At 32.9% G+C, this 19,299-nt stretch overlaps 2 long non-coding RNA genes across 3 annotated transcripts in view; one reads left to right on the top strand and one right to left on the bottom strand.

The window, feature by feature from the left end:
* Window positions 1–9,406, bottom strand: part of LOC127725224 (uncharacterized) — a 29,208-nt gene extending 19,802 nt beyond the window's left edge. The window contains exon 1 of one of the 2 annotated variants that reach the window (XR_007992873.1): window positions 9,218–9,406. This is a non-coding gene — a long non-coding RNA (uncharacterized LOC127725224). Of the gene's footprint in view, window positions 1–1,721; window positions 1,781–9,217 lie in introns of those variants that run through there. The other variant, XR_007992874.1, reaches the window with a different exon arrangement.
* The window catches only part of LOC127725231 (uncharacterized), a 41,089-nt gene that overhangs the window by 8,119 nt on the left and 13,671 nt on the right, over window positions 1–19,299 (top strand). The gene's annotated exons all lie outside the window — the stretch shown is intronic.

Raw genomic sequence — 19,299 nt, 5'->3', positions numbered from 1 at the left:
TCCTATGTTTTGACCTTTGAATAAAATAATAATGCTTATCAAAGTTCCATTCCAGGATAAATCTTTTTACGAAACTTCATAGTGAAATTGGCACAGTTTTAGCCGTAAAGGGAGTTCCTATGGGAAGTTGCATTGTCTATTGTGACAGAAGTGCACCCTATAGACATAAAATATCTTTGTAAGGCTTAGTATTTTGGAATTATTTTCCATTTTCAGAAAAGATTTCATGGACGACTTAATCAATTAAATATTTTGTCAATACTTTTGTTGAATGTCCTTTTTTTATACCAAAATAAATGTGAATTATCGTATGCAGGAATATATTAATTTCTTGACTGTGTACATAACAAAATATGTTTGCCGGGTTTTTAAATATTTGATCGAACACGTATTTATTCTTTGAAAATAATGACAATAGTTAAAACATATATGAAGTGAGGTAGTACTTCCATACAGTATGATAGAACAAGTAACCACTTCACAGGTTAAACTTTATAGTGTATCATTTAATGGTTCTTGGAAGAGCGAAGTAACGTGTACGATCATAATTTTGATTACACACAGATCCTGTTATGGAGTGGACTAATGATTAATACACCATTTACATTTTGTTTTTCGCACAACGACAATCTCAAAATTAGCCACATGAGTATGTGTTGTGGTAACCGTGCTGGTATTGTCGTATCCATTCATTGCATGAGCTGTAATTCTGTTTGTCGAACATACTTTGTGAACTTATGAATTTATTCAGGAACCATTGTAATCTGTTTTTTCAAAGCCATAACCATATCGACAAACAAAATTTCTATAGTCGGCCCCATTGCAGATACTTTTACAGTTAAACTAAATATCTTAGGATATTTACAATATGTCTCAAGACATGGGCATTGTCAATGTTGTATTTATAATCAACCATGCAGAAAAATGCATTTATATAATAAATTAAAATTAAACGTCTTAAGACATTTTTCCATGTCTCAAGACATGAGCAATATCATAAAAGTTCTACTGTTCCGTAGGGATACTTGTTTCTTTTCATACCCCCCTAGGGTCACATGGTAATAGTTCTTAATCATCACTGGTCTTCCTCCGACCGGCAGTAAAACCATTGCCAAAGTGGAGCGTCCGTTCGCTGTTTGGGATGTTAAATTTCGCAGCCATGTCCGGTCAGAATGGGGAAGTTAAATGCGATGCCACGTGTATAGAGAGTGCCACGTTTTTTGTACGTTAAGAACTCTTGCAAAAACTCTATGACGGGTCCGTATTTAACCATTTACAAGGCTTAATTTATGTCCCTATCCAATATACCCTCACTTTCCAGTGGCAGTTCAAATTTTTCATACCTTCATCCCAGACGGCCTCTATTTTAGGACCTACCTATTGTATTTATTACTAATTTTTTCTCGTCCCGAACATGCATTAAATATTTGCCACTGGACGTTAAGCATCCAACAATCAATCAATCAATCATTTTTCGTACATGCATACCGGTAAAAGGGATTTAGTAAAGGGCATAGTATAACGTATACATATTGATAACACCTCAACATCACACATGACTTTTTGTACAGAATGAATAAAATAGATTACTGAGTTAAATTCAATATCAGGTATATGCCTATTTGAATCGGAACACCGGTAAAATTATAAAGTCGTGTAAATTGCATCAGGCACGAAAATTACCGTTCAAAACACGCATTTATATCTTTATATGTACTTACATTTCTTGAAAATGTGATTCACCGTGCATGTACACTTCTCATGAAATACAGTTTTTGTCTGTGAGTGAGAATATAAACAAAAACGTATGAATATGCATGTACGTGACAATTTTTAACCATTATTCAAATCTGTAAATTAATAGAATGCTAATGTTAATTTCCTGCCGTATTCTATTTATACAGCATTTTACCTTCAAAGTACAAATATTATATACCAATACAATACAGCAAGTCCTTAAACATCCACAAAGTATCAAGATATTTTTTTTTTGTCTCAAGGCATAACATATTTTGTAAGGCTTATTGTCTTCAAAATTCAAATATGACATACCGATAAAACAAGTCCGTAGACATCTATAATGTATCGATATTTGTATCTTCTATCTAAAGGTTGCACTTAATAAATACAGCTGTTTGACAAACTGCGTCTCTTTTGGAGAGCTATATTAGATTAATAGATATTTTGTTTTGTTTACGTCCTGGTTCCAAGGTATGATCTCTATGTTTCATCTCATAGAGTCATAACTTGGGAATGTTAATCGTATAAATACACATGGAAAGCGGCAATATTGAATTCTGATGAAGACCCGAAGTGAAGGGAGAGGTATTACAGGATTTAGTTCAAGTTTAAACTCTTAGAAGTTCGAGACATATAAGTGTTGAAAATTTGCCGCACAGTCCTATGTTTTGACCTTTGAATAAAATAATAATGCTTATCAACGTTCCATTCCAGGATAAATCTTTTTACGAAACTTCATAGTGAAATTGGCACAGTTTTAGCCGTAAAGGGAGTTTCTATGGGAAATTGCTTTGTCTATTGTGACAGAAGTGCATCCTAAAATATCTTTGTAAGGCTTAGTATTTTCAGAAAAGATTTCATGGACGACTTAATCAATTAAATATTTTGTCAATACTTTTGTTGAATGTCCTTATTTCATACCAAAACAAATGTGAATAATCGTATGCAAAAATATATTAATTTCTTGACTTTAGACATAACAAAAAGTAAAATCACAAAAATACTGAACGCTGAGGAAAATTCAAAACGGAAAGTTCCTAATCAAATGACAAAATCAAAAGTTCAAACTTATCAAACAAATGGATAACAACTGTCATATTCCTGACTTGATACAGGCATTTTCTTTTGTAGAAAATGGTGGATTTAACCTGGATTAAAGCTAGCTAAACCTCTAATTTTTATGACAGTTGCATAAAATTCTATTATATTTAAAACGATGTGTGAACAAAACAAACAGACATAATAGGTAAAAATGTCAAAAATTGGGGTACAGCAGTCAACATTGTTTTATAATCTTAATTACTATAAAAACAAATAAATGTGTAACAAAGAAAGACAAAAGGGCATATAGACAAAGCACATTAGTAAACATGAAAGACAAGAATACAAGAATTTACCATAGCATAATAACACAATGACGGGATGTATAAGTACAGAGCCACGTCATATATAACAAAGAAACTCAAAAAGGTATATACACAAAGCACATTAGCGAAAATGAAAAACAAGAATACAAAAATTTACCACAGCACAATAACACAATGACGGGATGTATAAGTACAGAGCCACGTCAAATGGATATCACCAAAAACAGACTAAAAAGTAAAAGTAATGTTCATAAAGACAAATAAAAGAATACTATAACACGTTATTAAAATGATAAACAACGTCGGTACCCAGAATCTATACTTCAAAACCATCGTGTATTATTCGTGAAGTTGAAACGGAATATTTATCAAAAATATGTTTGTTGCGTTTTTACATATTTGATCGAACATGTATTTATTCTTGTCTTAAATAATGACAACAGTTAAAACATATATGAAGTGAGGTAGTACGTCTATACAATTTGATAGAAAAAGTTTACACTTCACAGGTTAAACTTTATAGTGTATCATTTAATGGTTCTTAAAAGAGCGAAGTAGCGTGCACGATCATAATTTTGAATACACACATATCATGTTTTGGAGTGGACTTATAATTGATACACCATTTACATTTTGTTTTTCGCACAACGACAATCTCAAAATTAGCCATATGAGTATGTGTAGTGGTTACCGTGCTAGTATTGTCGTATCCTGTCATTGCTTGAGCTGTCAATCTGTCTGTCGAACATACTTTTTTTATGAATTAAACTTTTGAATTCATTCAGGAACCATTTTAATCTGTTTTTGAAAGCTATAACCGTCGACAAACAAAATGTCAATAGACGGCCCCATTGCAAATACTTTTACAGTTTAATTTAATATCTTAAGATATATACTATATGTCTCAAGACATGGGCATTGTCAATGGTGTATTCATAATCAATCATGCAGAAAAATGCATTTATATAATAAACTAAAATTAAATTTTAATCCTGGTATCTATGATGAGTTTATTTTAAAATGTCATCTCTATGCCGCAAGTCTAGAGCAGTATCATGTTCGACTAAGCTGTTCTAAAGGGATTCGCAGGTTTCAGAATAGTACATTGCTTTGTTGTGACAACATGAACAAATATATTAAAGATTTGGCGGAAAATTAATGTATGTTAATGAACATCGATAAAAGATATTTAATTTAATTTAATTCTTTATTTATTTAAAGAGGATTGTCAACAGCCAGAGACTACGTGTGGGTCTCCTCAACATAGATATATACAGATTCACAATTAACGATTTTTTTTTTTTAAGTTTACAAATATGTTAAACACAAGACAAGACAATATGTACAGGACAAGACATACGAATGTAATTTGACTACATACCCATCCAATCACTCGCTCATTCTTACTCACATGCAGACCTAAGTGCATCTGTGCAGAAAAATAACAATTAAGGAGTTCTGCCTTTTCAAGATTTTCAGATATCAGATTCATGTTATCTTTCAAAGGGGGGATAGCTCTATCTGAATTGTAACCTAAAACAGATTTACTAAGGGACCAAAATTTCCTAGGATTAAGGGTTTCTCTAGAAAATGAGCGAATGATATTAATTTCATATCTTTGTTTTGCGTCTCTTTTTAAGCGATTGACCTCTCTCCTAGCAACTATGTGATATAACTTGTCTGCGTCTCTTCGGGTCCGTTGATATTTTTTGAAGCAACGATCACGCTTACGAATCGCTCGCCTAACCTCGTTACTCATCCATGGTTTATCCTTATGACGAATAGTTACTATTTTATTCGGTATAAATTCAGAACAAGCGGAGGTGATAAGGTCAATCGTATAACTAACAATGTCGTTTACATCGTCAAAAATTTCATATGCGGAATCAAAGGGAGCGTTATATAATGCAGTATTCAGACTATTAAAATCAGCTGACTTGTAATCCCAGACACGACGCTGAAAGGAACGTGATCTACTTAATTTGAGGGATAGTTTACAGAAAATAATGCAATGGTCGAGATTAAGAAAGGGGGGACTAACCCCGAAGTTCGATACACAACGTTCATTGTCAGTAAATATAAGGTCTAACAGTGTCGCACTGCTATCCGTATACCTGGTCGGTTCATCAATTAATTGTGATAGACCATACCTATGTGCCAGATTAAAAAGAGATAGACCGAGCTCGCTGTGACTATGACTATCAAACCATGAAACACACCGGTCGTTGAAGTCCCCTAAAATCAAGCAAACATCTGGGCTGTGTGATTTCATATTTTCAACGACTGATGTAAAGCTATCAGTGAATTTTTGACGTTGATTGGCCGTTACAGTCGGCGTTCTGTAACAAACACTTACAAGGATAGACTTATCCTTGGTTTTGACTTCAATGCATAAGAATTCGAGACCCTGCATTTCTAACTCCTGATGGCGCATAGAATATAATCGGTCGGAAACATATATGGCTACACCACCGTAACCCGACCCGTCAGCCCTATCTCGCCTGTGGATATTATAATTATCAATCTTAATATCTTCAATGATATATCTGGTTTTAACCAAGTTTCACTAATACAGACCACATCATATTGGAATTCGTTACACAGTGCGAACTCAATTTCGTCTAGCTTAATTCGGTAAGTCTTTAATACGCTATCAAAAGAGTATAAGCTACGTGCATTTAAGTGACATACAGAAAGATCCCCGGACAGACCCGGATTAGGATGAATAGTTTCCGATGTGACTAGTAATAAAAACATCATCATTGCTAGCTTGTGTAATGAAACAGAAAATGAGATAACGGTAATAACTGAAAAAAAGACGTACACGTAACGAGAGTGTGACAAAGTGTTACTCAAAATGTGAGAACTGTTTATTCGTAATTGCTTAGATACAATAGTATTATGAAATCGTCCGATACACGCTCTATAATGATCAACCCCGATCATAGGTTAGCAAGCTTTAAGAGGAATGTTGCGGGATTATGGATCACTACATATGAACAAAACTTATATGTAAACAAACGGTATAAAACAAGTAGACAAAAAAATACAAGCAAGGTACACATAGCAAAAAAAAAAATTAAATTAACACAGGCAATGAATGCCAAAAAAAACCATATTTATCCAAAAGGTGAAGCAAACCATAGGAATAAGTTGCTCATGAGATTAATAAAATAATTTTACAATTAAGAATATATATATATATATAAATATAAAAAGAATCGGTTTCATGAATCAACATAAATAAAGTTATGTGTATATATATTCTAAAGAAAATGCATCAACTCACAAGAAACAACAAGTTTTTCAACAACACTATGTGTTAATTTAGTAAATAAATCAGCTTTCGAAGACCCTACTAACATCAGCAATGTCAATTATTCTTTTGATATCATTGTTTTTGTGTTTGGCAAAAATTTTACCATTGTAAGACCAAGCTTGATCTATAAGCTCGTGTTCCTGGAGACTTTTTAAAAGTTCAAAGTTCAGTTTAGTAAGTTCATCACTAATAGAAATTTTTAGGCCTTTAAGTTTACGACGGGATGCTATGACTTTAATTTTATCAGTTCTACGGAGCATTTTGCAGATGATGGGTCTTCTGGTGTTAACATTTAGATCAGAATCTTTTACCGGACCTATTCTGTGTGCAATTTCGATGTCAATGTTATCAAGAGAGAGCTTTTCATTCAACAGTTTTTGAACAACATCGTGAGTATTTTCTTTCTCCTCAGTTTGCACAATTCCAAATATTTTCACGGTGTTTTTTCTTGTATATTGAGCAGTATCATTTATTTGAGAACGATGTTGTTTAAGTCTTTCTGTACCATGTTCAGCTCTGAATGAAGGGTGGATATCTTCAGTGTTTTAGCTTTATTGTCGTTAAGAAGTTCGACGAGATCTTTCGTAATTTTGCTATTCCATTCAAGTTGTTTATCGTATTTCTTTTCTAAGTCAAAGATCCTGCTTTCTAACACGTCAATTCTGTGGCTAAAAATGGCTTCGAGACCAGTTTGGATAGTTTTTTGGCAGCTTGGATAGCTGCTTCTGTAGCCGCATTAACTGATTTGTCGATTATCCAATGAATTTTGACTTTTATTTTTTCTGAATCAAGATCAAGGACGAAAGAATCAACAGAATATTCCGAAGACAACGCTTCGCGCTTACGTTTCTGTTCATGGTGTTGTTTAATAGATGAAGTTGCAATAGGTGTAGATGTAATAGGCTCTGGTTTACTGGACGTTGTTTTAATTTTATGTTTTGAACACGACATTGTTGTCGGTGTGGACTGGGTGGTTGATGACATAGTTTTAAATCTCTTATTTGGCTTGCTTTCTTTCTAGGCATATATATGAAGATTGTTTACAGTTATATAAGTATTTTCCTTTCTGGTATATAATGTATATAATGTAAACAGACTTACAGTTCATGAGTAGTATTCACATTTGTAGAGATCCAAGACGAAATTCACCAAATAACAATGTTTTTTTCACATTTTCTTGCAAACATATCGTGGTGGTAATCATCAAAGTTAATATTTTACACAATTCGTCAATATATTCATCATTATGTGCAACGAAATATCCGAATTATTTAAGTTTTCATGATGAGCTCAAAATCGTACAAACCTTCCCACATGGGAGATAATTTAAGATATTTAGTGGAATACTTTTTAAAATAAATGATTTTTAATATTTTCAAAGAACACATGTTTAGAATAAATGAAACATTTGACTGAAATGATTTGATTTATCAATATTTTTTGTAATGTTATGATAGAATCTAATAATAGAAGACGGCAGTTACATGTACAACAATATCAGGGTTACGTCTTCTTGAAAACGGTAACAGTATTTCAGTTGAGAAAATTACATCATACACAATTACAAACTTTTAGAACACACATGTGCAGCTTTATATTCAGTTATATTTCTTTTAACATCGAACATTAACATACTTGAAGGACTGCTTCATTCCTTGATATTTTCCTCAATATTGACACAGATGGACGACTTCACACTAAAATCTATTACAAACGGGATGATTTCAACTTCCCAATTATGAATTTTATATTTTTCAGCAGTAACATACCCTCTGCTACATCGTATTGTGTTTTTGTATCTCAAGTGATATGTTATGCTCATGTATGTTCGCACTATACGGACTTCATTTACATGAGTGTGCTCCTTACACAGAAACTGCTCCAACAGAGTTATGAGGAGGAAAGATGACAATCCATAAATTTTATGGAGACCATCACGAATTGGTTGATCTATACGATGTGTCTGTGTCTAAACTAACTAACAACATTGTTAACACGTCTTAGATTGTGGTTTTACCATCTTTGTCGCCTGTCTGTTAAGTACCGAACGTGACATATTCCCGAATATGACTATTTTGCCGAGTGTCAATTCGCATTGCTATACGACTTGTCTCGGTATTTATACACTCAACATGATTTCAGGATTATACGTCACAAAAATAAGTCGCTTTTTGTGGCGTTGAACCATTTATGTGATCTGCAGATTGTGGTGTCCTGTGCTGTCGTTATTGGGAGATGTCCATTGTTATTTTGTGGTTTACATGTTGTAATGTGCTATTACATTATTTATTTATGCATTTCTCTGTGCTGAGTGTTCTTGTGTTTGTTTGTATTGTTTTCCTGTCAGGTAGTGTTGTCATTTAAGCGACATTTTTTAACATTGCCATATAAGAGGGAGGTTTGGCTAGCCTTAACACCAGGTTCACACATCCATTTTTTCTTAAATTGTCCTGTACCAAGTCAGGAATATGGCAGTTGTTATCAAATATCCCGTTTCTATGTATGTTGGCGTTTTGTTTGTTGCAGTTCAGTGTCTCTGTTGTTCCGATTTTTTTAATTAAAATCTTAATGTGAAATACCATATACTGATTTTAAATCTAATATTAGAGAATATGTTTTTAATATATTGAAAAATGAATGGAGTAAAAAAGATGATTATAAATTACATTAACGTACACGATCATTTTTGTACATACACACAAATCACGATTCTGAGGCAAATAATAAGTAATACATCATAAACCACAAAGGCTATTCCAGAATTATTCGTTTGAGAATATATTGTGCTTACCATACTAGTAGCGTCGTATGCCAGCATTTATTGAGAAGTCAATTGGTGACGCCACATTATAACTCACTTTTGAACACATTCAGAAACCAGTTTAATTTTTTTTTTGACATTCATAATTACCAATAATTTCAAATATAATACTCCGAATACAAATATGATTACACTTCAACATAGTATTGGAAGGCATTATTTGTATGTATCCATGATGATTATAAAATCAACCATGCAGAAAAGTGATAAACTGTAATTCAAAGTCTTACAAAATGCATAATGTGCCTTAAATTGAGATATAAGTAAAAATATAGTGCATAAACTAAAAATCTCTGTGCAGTGATATTGGACATGTTGCAATTTTTTATTAAATGACTGAGCTTAACCATTCGGGCAGATTGGAGAAGCGGAGGAACATAGAATAAAGGCGTAAAACGATGGAGTTATTTAATGTTTGCAACGAATTAAATTTTCATGGAGCTTATTGTCTGCAAACAAACAAAAATGATTTTTGCTTCGAGAATCCTCATCACAAAAGCCTTTTCGGTGTGTGCTTAATGTAAAAACCGTCAAAAAGAATCTCACTTCGCACTCTGGAAATTCAAGCACATATGTGGTATTGATTTAGCTTCGAAACGACCGATCATATATACCCAAGTTTACGATATGGGCAGTAGGATTAAGAAAAGGTAACCATTACCGCCTACATGAAATGAATTGCACATCTTCATCTAATTTGCGAGCTTTTCTAAGAAGTTGTCAGGCTTACTTATGGATAATTGCATGTTGTACACCAAAGCACATTATGAAAATGGAGGTAAGTTCTCTTTTATAAATACCTAGTTGTCACAGTTAATTCTGTTATGTACAATTAAATTCAGTTGGTTCTAGATTAACATTATATATAAACAACAGCAATATTTTTGATTTTGAAATGTATTACTGGTACAGGACAGGAGAACTTCTTTTAGTATCAATCATAATCTTTGTTTACACCAGAAGCTAAAAAAGCACAGTGTATAGATGAAGTTAATGACTAACTAACCTTACTTCATCTGGAAATATTTAGTATTTTTGAATTGAAAGTCAACATGTAACAAAGAAGACATGTTAATACCATTAGCATCCAAATTTACAGGAATAGCCGATAATGCAAGGGAAATATTACACTTCGTACTAGTATTTGATACATATGTTGCACACCAATAATTTAACCATTATTGGCGGGGGGGGGGGGGGGGGGGGGGGGGTGACACAAAACGTTACATTTAACGTTACATTTTGGCATAGGTTCTTAGTTCAAATGCACTGTTAGACATCAGAAAATTGTGTTTAATGCTTTAACTGGTTTTTTATATTGATATTGAAGGTTGTCATATTAAGATATTTCTTTCTAATTGTGACCTGTGAAGGTATACTGGAAGAAATCAATTATACTTACACATTGTATCTAGAATAAACAAATATAGCGATATAAGGGTAAAGCCTTATATTGCTAGAACAACCTCTTTTCTTTCAGAAATGAACAGAAATGCATAGAGTTATTCAAAAAGTCATACCGAAGAAGATCATACAATGATATTAAGAAAATCAGATCTATGGATTTCGATATGGATAATATCCCTAATTCGCCTCAAATTGAGGAACTTAGAATTAGTGCGTAAACAAATATCGGTGTAGCGATATCGGACATGTTTAAATTTTAACAAGTGACTGAACTTCACAATTTGTGATGAATTGTATAGAACGGAACATAGAATAAAGGTGTGAAAAATATGGAGTTATTAAATGTATACAACGAACTAAATTTTCATACAACATATTGTGTGCAAAAATGGATTGTTTACCTCACGAAGCCGTGCAATGCTTTTCGGGTGTGTCAAAACAATGAAATGAATTTCTCGTTGTACCCCGATAATTTAATCACATATGTGACAATGTGTCAATTTTGATGATAGCCATCGTTCATATCAAAGTTAACTATAAGGGCAGAGGAATTGAGAAAAAGGCTACCATTACCGCATAACTGAAATGAATTGCGCATCTTGACCCATTTCTGTCCATGTCTCAAGACATCAGCAGTGCCATATTAGCGCAAACAGCTACGAAGGAATTCTTTGTTTTCAGAATAAATAAAATGTGATCACCTGTCTTCAAATATGACTAAGTATTTTGGCCAAGTTAACAAAATGTTATAAACATTACTTTTTGTAAATGTACTACAGTAAAACAGAATCAAATAAGTGAACAGTAAAATGCATTATGATAATAAATAAAAGATGAAAGTCGAACGTATAATATCTGGTTCGTGTCCAATTGAAGAGGAACTTGATTCAAACAAAAAATTCACTGAAACTGACATTATCAAGATGCTTGATTTCTTGATTGACAACATATTTGTTACGTTTGGAGGACTTGTTTTCCAACAGACTGTCGGAATTCCAATGGGAACCAACTGTGCCCCTCTTTTTGCCGAATTGTTTCTTTATTATTATGAGGCTGACTTCATACAGGAACTTCTTAGGAAGAAAGATAAGAAGTTAGTAATATCCTTTAACTTTACGTTCCGTTATATAGATGATGTTCTCTCACTAAATAATACAAAATTTGGTGACTATGTTGAACGAATTTATCCCATCGAACTAGAGATAAAGGATACTACAGATACAGTTAAGTCTGCCTCATATCTTGAATTACATCTAGAAATTGACAATGAGGGTCGGTTGAATCCAAAACTTTACGACAAAAGAGTTGAGTTCAGCTTCCCAATTGTGAACTTTCCATTTCTATGTAGCAACATTCCAGCAGCGCCTGCATACGGAGTATATATCTCCCAATTGATACGATATTCCCGGGCTTGTATTTCCAATCATGATTTCCTTGATAGAGGATTGCTGCTTACAAGGAAGCTATTAAACCAAGAGTTCCAAATGGTGAAATTGAAATCATCCCTTCGTAAATTTTACGGACGCCATCACGAGTTGGTTGACCGTTATGGAATAACCGTTTCACAGGTGATATCGGATATGTTCCTTATGTCGTAACTACAATACCCTTCCCTTTTCACGAATGTGACCTACCGAATTACACTATTTACCGGATTTTTAATAACATAAGCAACACGACGGGTGCCACATGTGGAGCAGGATCTGCTTACCCTCCCGGAGCACCTGAGATCACCCCCAGTTTTTGGTGGGGTTCGTGTTGCTTAGTCTTTAGTTTTCTATATTGTGTCATCTGTACTATTATTTGTCTGTTTATCTTTTTATTTTTGGCCATGGCGATGTCAGTTTGTTTTCGATCTATGAGTTTGACTGTCCCTCTGGTATCTTTTGTCCCTCTTTTATTACAGTTTTACAGATAATAGGCAAACACGCAAATAAATGTTTAAAATCGTCATTAAAGGACAATAACTCCAATAAGAAGTAAACTGACGAGTTTGGCAATATTGAATTGTTTGTACATCTTGTCATGCTAATAATTTTTATTGATCCTGCACTATTTATGCCTCGAAAGCGAGACATATCAATCCTATCTTCTGTCGTTGGCGGCGGCGGCGTCAACAATTAGATAAAAAAAAATTTAGACATCAATAACTTTATCAAACCTTCATGGGATTTTATGAAATTTGGACAGAAGCTTGTTTATGACCAAAATACAGTATTCAGAGAAAAATTTCAAAAATATTTATTTTCATTTTACGTATTTTACTGATACATGGACTTAGTTCTTTATACAATTTACATATAGTTACAGTCTGGGGTTAAAATTTGTTACACATCAATTATTTTTGCAGACCTTCATACAATTTTATAAAACCTTGGCAGAAGCTTTTTTATAAATAAGAGATAATGTCTGAAGCAAACTTTTGAAAATATATTTTTTTTCATTTCAGTATTTTTCTGATAGATGGACTTAGGTTTTTTCATAGTTTACATTTACAGTCTGGGATTGATTTTTTTTTGACATGATAAATTTGTAAACCTTCATGGATTGTTATGAAACTTGGACAGACGTTAATCTTCAAGATCAAGAAAAAGCATCTAAAAAAATTTGATTTTTTTAAAATTCTGTATTTTACTGATAAATGGACTGACTTTTTAGGTCAACATTACACTTTTACACTGACAGCAGCAATCACAGGCGAGACACAGGGTTCCGAGAAACCCCTTACGATTTTTTTTTATTGAAAAGTTTCTATTTATTGGAGAATTTAAAATAATAGACAAAAAATATTTGTCATTTAAGGGCAAAAACTCCAACGCGAGCTCATATGACAGTTTTGACTTAAATAGACGGTAGGAAGATCTCAACATTTTGAAAATTCCTGCCCCTGTAAGATTTTCTCTATCCATAGCAGTTTTCAAGATAATAGACAAATGATATGAATTAGGCCGGTAGTTTTCTCAATTGAATTGTTTCATATTTTTCATGTCGGGGCCTTTTACAGCCGACCAAACGGTATGGGTTTTTCTCATTGTTGAAGGCCGTACAGTTGCCTATAATTGCTTACATCCACTTTTTTTTTAACTTTGGTCGATAGTTGTCTCATTGGCAATCATACCACATCTCCTTATTTTCATAAAACTTGCATTTTACCTCCTAAGTTCTATTTTTAGCCGTGTCGACCGTTTTGGTTGGTATGTTTGGTTTTAGGGTGACATATAAAATTACATATTTGACCATGCCTTTTTATTTGACCTTGAAGGTTAAAGATCAGGGTCATCATCCATGGTATGCGACACATCATATTATTATATCAAGGGAGAGGAAAAGGTGTGCTTCAGATAAGAAAATGTAAAAAATCAAGTATCTTGACCTTGAGATCAAAGGTTAAGGTCATTTGACGGTTTTAATTTTTATGAGATACACTGTCTTATTGTTATACACCTTCATGCAAAATATCATAAGCCAGTATCAAAAAATAAATAAGTTTTTATGATTAAATACACGGATTACACATGAAAAATACGTAAAATTACACATTTTTATTTTGTTGCCATGGTAACGGTGTAAGAGACCCCAGCTCAAAAATCATAAAATTTGTAGCACACATGTAAACCTTTATAGAAATATTTAAAACATTAAAAAAATCATATTACTTTAAACGATTTCATGTCTTTTTGTTGATCTTTTTAGGAAGTATCCCAAAAATGTCCAAAATGCCCTTTTCAGACCGGTCAGCCCCAAAATATAGCAATACTCAAGCAAAAACATTTTGTCAAGTTTCGAAGGACGAATGATGCTTGTTATAAAAATCAATTCAAATATCAGCTAAACATAACCATATCTAGCATATTCAGAATAACAAAATTGTGACATTTTGTGGAAATTTTGGGAAATTAATCCTTTTCCAATAGATGGCGCTGCAAAATCTAAAAATAGCCTAAAATCAAATTTTAAAGTTAGAATATTTTTTCTCTTGACTATCATAACATATGTGCAAAATTTCATTACATTTGATTGACATGTTATGTGGACCCACTTATAAGCCTTTTGCATGGTTCTATCAAAGACTGGGTGTTAGGCACCTTTCGAATATTTGGTTGAACGTTTTTTTTTTTTTTTTTTTTTTTTTTTTTCGTACATGAAAGTCGATTACAGATATTTAGTAAAACTCATTGTAAAATGTGTCAATAACCTATTATTAATTTTATAATAAAACATATGTTGTGATGTTACACTATTGTTTAAGGTAAGGGTGAAGGTTGGTACCTATTAAAATGTTTAAACCCGCTGCATTTGTTTGCACCTGTCCTAAGTAAGGAACCTGATGTTCAGTGGTTGTCGTTTGTTGATGTGGTTCATTAGCGTTTCTCGTTTCTCGTTTTTAATATAGATAAGACCATTGGTTTTCATGTTTGAATGGTTTTACACTAGTCAGAAACTGTACACACAAATTTACGACAAAAGGGGTGATTTTTCTTTCCCTTTAATTAATTTTTTCTTTTATAAACGGTGATGTTCCTTTGGCACCGTCTTACGGTGTTTATATATCACAACTAGTTCGCATTGCCCGTGTCTGTAGTAACGTTTTGGATTTCAATGCGCGTAATATATGTATAACTAGTAAATTTTTAAGTCTGGGATTTCTTTACCGCAAATTACTTGAAACCTTTACAAACTTCTTCCATTGATACAAAGATTTGGTTTGCAAGTTTGGATGAACTTACTTATTTCAAACGGAATAGCACATCCGAAATTTTACAATGATGTTGTTAATCGAGTCTTTAAACATTGTTTTTAATGAGTTTGTTATCAGTAAATTCAAACCATACAAAATATTATTGTTATACACATATGCACTTTCACGGTACTACAATTTGTCGATACCTATATGTTGTCATTCGATGTGCACTGATTTATATTTCAGTCTTAGAAACATGCTTTTTTATTACTTAAATGTTATTGACTTTGAACTAGCTGTCAGTACCTGCAAGTATACTCATATCTGTGATTAGTTTATTTTTCGTTGTGGGGATGTATAAATACCGTGCAACGTCCAGTCTGTGTTGCTGTTAGATGTTTTTCTGCTTTGAATCGATCTGACGAGTTAAGCCCTTTTCAACTGAGTTTTATAGATTTTTCTAATGTGATGCGGTAACACCACTGTCCCACGTTACGGAGAAGGTTGAGCTGTCACAGACATGTTTAATCCCGCCACATTCTTAATGTGCCTGTCCCAAGTCCGGAGCCTATAGTTTAGTGGTTGTCATTGGTTCTTGTTTGTCATATTTGTTTTCCGTAAACTGTTTTGTAATAAATTAGGCCGTTAGTTTTCACAATTGAATTGTTTCATATTTTCCATGTTAAGGCCTTTTATAGCCTACTAGACGATATGCGTTTTTCTCATTATTGAAGGCTGTGCGGTTGCCTATAATTGCTTACATCCTTTTGATATGAACTTTTGTGTATAGTTGTCTAATTGGCAATCATACCAAATCTCCTTAGTGTTATACTGATAATGACTAAATATATGTCAGAAAACACAGTTCTTGTCTAGTAGTGATAAATCAAAAAGAATTATGCATGTACTCATAGGCAATATTGTTTTACCATTAAGACAGTTTTTTAATCAGTCTACTCATCTTTTAGAAAATTTGTTTCGATAATTCGAATTTCCGAAGAATATATATACACGGTCAATCATGTTGTCTTATTCATTGTACTGTCAAGAAATACACAAAATCAATTCTTAATCATATTGGTATTCCTGTCTGATATGCAGCTAAATTAAAAAAAAGAAGAAGTTCTTTGATTGCCAATGAGACAACTCTTCACAAGAGACCAAATGACACATAAATTAACAACTATAGGTCACCGTACGGCCTTCAACTATGAGCAAAGCCCATACCGCATACTTAGCTATAAAAGGCCCCGAAATGACAGATGTAACACAATTCAACGGAGAATACTAACGGCCTAATAAATGTACATAAAATGATTGAAAAACAAATATGAAACACAGCAACAAACGACAACCACTGAATTACAGGCTCCTGACTTGGGACAGGCACATACATATAGAATGTGGCGGGGTTAAACATGTTAGCAGGATCCCAACCTTCCCCCTAACCTGAGACAGTGGTGTAACAGTACAACATAAGAACGAACTATAAAAATCAGTTGAAAAAGGCTTAATTCATCAGATGGATACAAATAGAAATATATCTAACAAAAAACCGAGTGGACGTGGCCGGGTACTTGTACATCCCAACAATAAAAAGACACTAAGTACAGATCTGAGAGTACTCGCAGTTACTGACAACTAGTTCAAAGCCAAAACAACTAATAAAAAATATCATGCATCTAAGACTAAAGGTGACTAGAAAATTTTATATCTTTTGAATATCTCTTATTTGGTCAAATGAAAAGAGGATAGGTTTTGTATAGCACGTTGTGTCTGTAGGCCTTAATTAAACCATTTGAAAGCAGTTTCAAAACTAGTTAACAAAAAAAAAGGAAAAAAAAACAATTAAAGAATAAGGCTTATGTTCATCTCCAGGTCAGTTGAAAGAAGAATGAACGGTTGACTTTTAACATTTATTTATACAAATTAGTATGCTATTGACGCTTTCTAGGTATTATAAAGTGGGAGTCTTTTTCTTTCTTATATAAACAAAATTTGTAAACCACAACTGTCCTACATTGACAAGTGTAAACAATTAATAGAACTGCCTTCAATTACTATTTTATCTTTGCATCTTAGTTCATTCTGTAGTTTAACATGCTATAATGACATATTAAAAGACAGTAGGTATACAATTAAAATCATCATTTGTTTAACGACTATTATTTAGTACATCTTGGCAATTATCAATTTAATGGGCGGAATTTTTTTTAACTTATTTCCAAAGTCTCATTCACCAAATGAACTTAAAAGTTTAAAAGGTTGGAGTCATTTAGAACAACTCAAATAAAAATGTTATTTTTATTTGAGGGTATGTCGATTAATGTTCAGTGGATTATTCTTATAGGGGGTAACCAGTGGAGATATAATTATTTGTTTAACAGCCGTTATTACATAGACGTATGTAATCATCAATTTTATGTTCTACAAATCTTTCTAACTGACTTCTTAAAACTAAATCTTTAAACGAATTGAGAAGTTTAAAAGGTTGAGGTCATTTAGAACAACGGGAAGAAAATATTCCTTAAATTAGAGAGTAGCATCGACCAATGTTTAGTAGATTTTCATATTTTCGAGGGTAACTAGTAATGAAATCATTATAAAGACCATGGTGACTTAGCTATAGGTAAACCTGCTGTCGTGCTAGGTTTTATTTGTATCTGCAAAGTATTAAAGAGTAAACACTTTGTCCTTAAGAAAAAATAAAGATATCTTATTGTTACATCCGGGTTTTTTTTCAACAAACAGTTTTGTATATATGTGTATGCATTTTATTAGTTGCAAAATATCAAACATTATTTTAGGAACAAAATATTCCCTAACGTAATTTATACGGTACCAAGGTATACGTAGATTTTTCTTTTTTTGAATCGATCTTCGTTATAAGTTATCTGTATTTGTATGATTCCTCACCACATTTATGTTAACAAGTTTGAAGCAATATTGAAACAAAATAAACTTCTGTGTATATTTCAAAATGGAAACAGCACAAGTCAACCACGGTGATATATAAATGCTATTATAGAATACCCGCAATCATAGTTTCCAAGCCCAAATGATGATATCTGTTGATATGAAAGTATTTCATCCTACATCATGTTTTATCGTCGGCAATACTATACAAAAACAATCTTAAAATGCAACGACTTATAATACAAGAATACGACATGTTCCCTCTTAAATACAAATGGGTACTTGTTAAATTTCAGATATACCACACCAAAACAATGAACAGCAAACATGTAGTGTTAATTTATATTAATAATGATATTAAGCCAAAAACATAAGATTTAACAAGCAACATGTAACAATAATTAGTCATTTGACTGAAAAATATTTGTCTTTGTGGTACTAATTATTTATTGCAAAACCATCAAAATCCAACAAGCAAAAATAGTCTTTTCCTAGATTCAGATATTTCAGTCTGTTTTACACGGGAAACTCTAGTTACTCTAAAATTGAGCGTTCCTAATGAAAAAAAAAGCAATTCGGACGCTTAAAATTTGTAACGTATTGTTTTCATTTTTTCTTCACAAACAATTACAACAAAAGGGGCGATTTTTCGTTCCCTATTGTTAATTTTCTTTTTTGTAGGATGATGTTCAATTGCCACTCCCTGCGGATTGAGAGCTATGAAGGTCCTTATGATATTTTTTGAAGATTTGCGGACATACAGCTATTGATTTTTTCTATTTATAAACGTTCGAAATTGCGATCCAGGTTCAGGTCGCACATACTTCTAATAAATTCAATGTTTTTCGCCCGTGCGTATCTTCTGCGTACAGTTTGTTTCATTCGATATGTTTCAATGATATGACGTTCATATTGTTGTTTGAATAAAATTGAGAATGGAAATGATGGGGAATATGTCAAAGAGACAACAACCCGACCAAAGAGCAGACAACAGCCGTAGGCTACCAATTGGTCTTCAACGCAGCGAGAAAATCCCGCACCCGGAGGT

The sequence above is a fragment of the Mytilus californianus genome, unplaced genomic scaffold (genome assembly GCF_021869535.1).
Source record: "Mytilus californianus isolate M0D057914Y unplaced genomic scaffold, xbMytCali1.0.p SCAF_1, whole genome shotgun sequence".
In the NCBI taxonomy this organism is placed as follows: Eukaryota; Metazoa; Mollusca; class Bivalvia; order Mytilida; family Mytilidae; genus Mytilus; species Mytilus californianus.
This window is presented reverse-complemented; position numbering and strand designations above follow the sequence as displayed.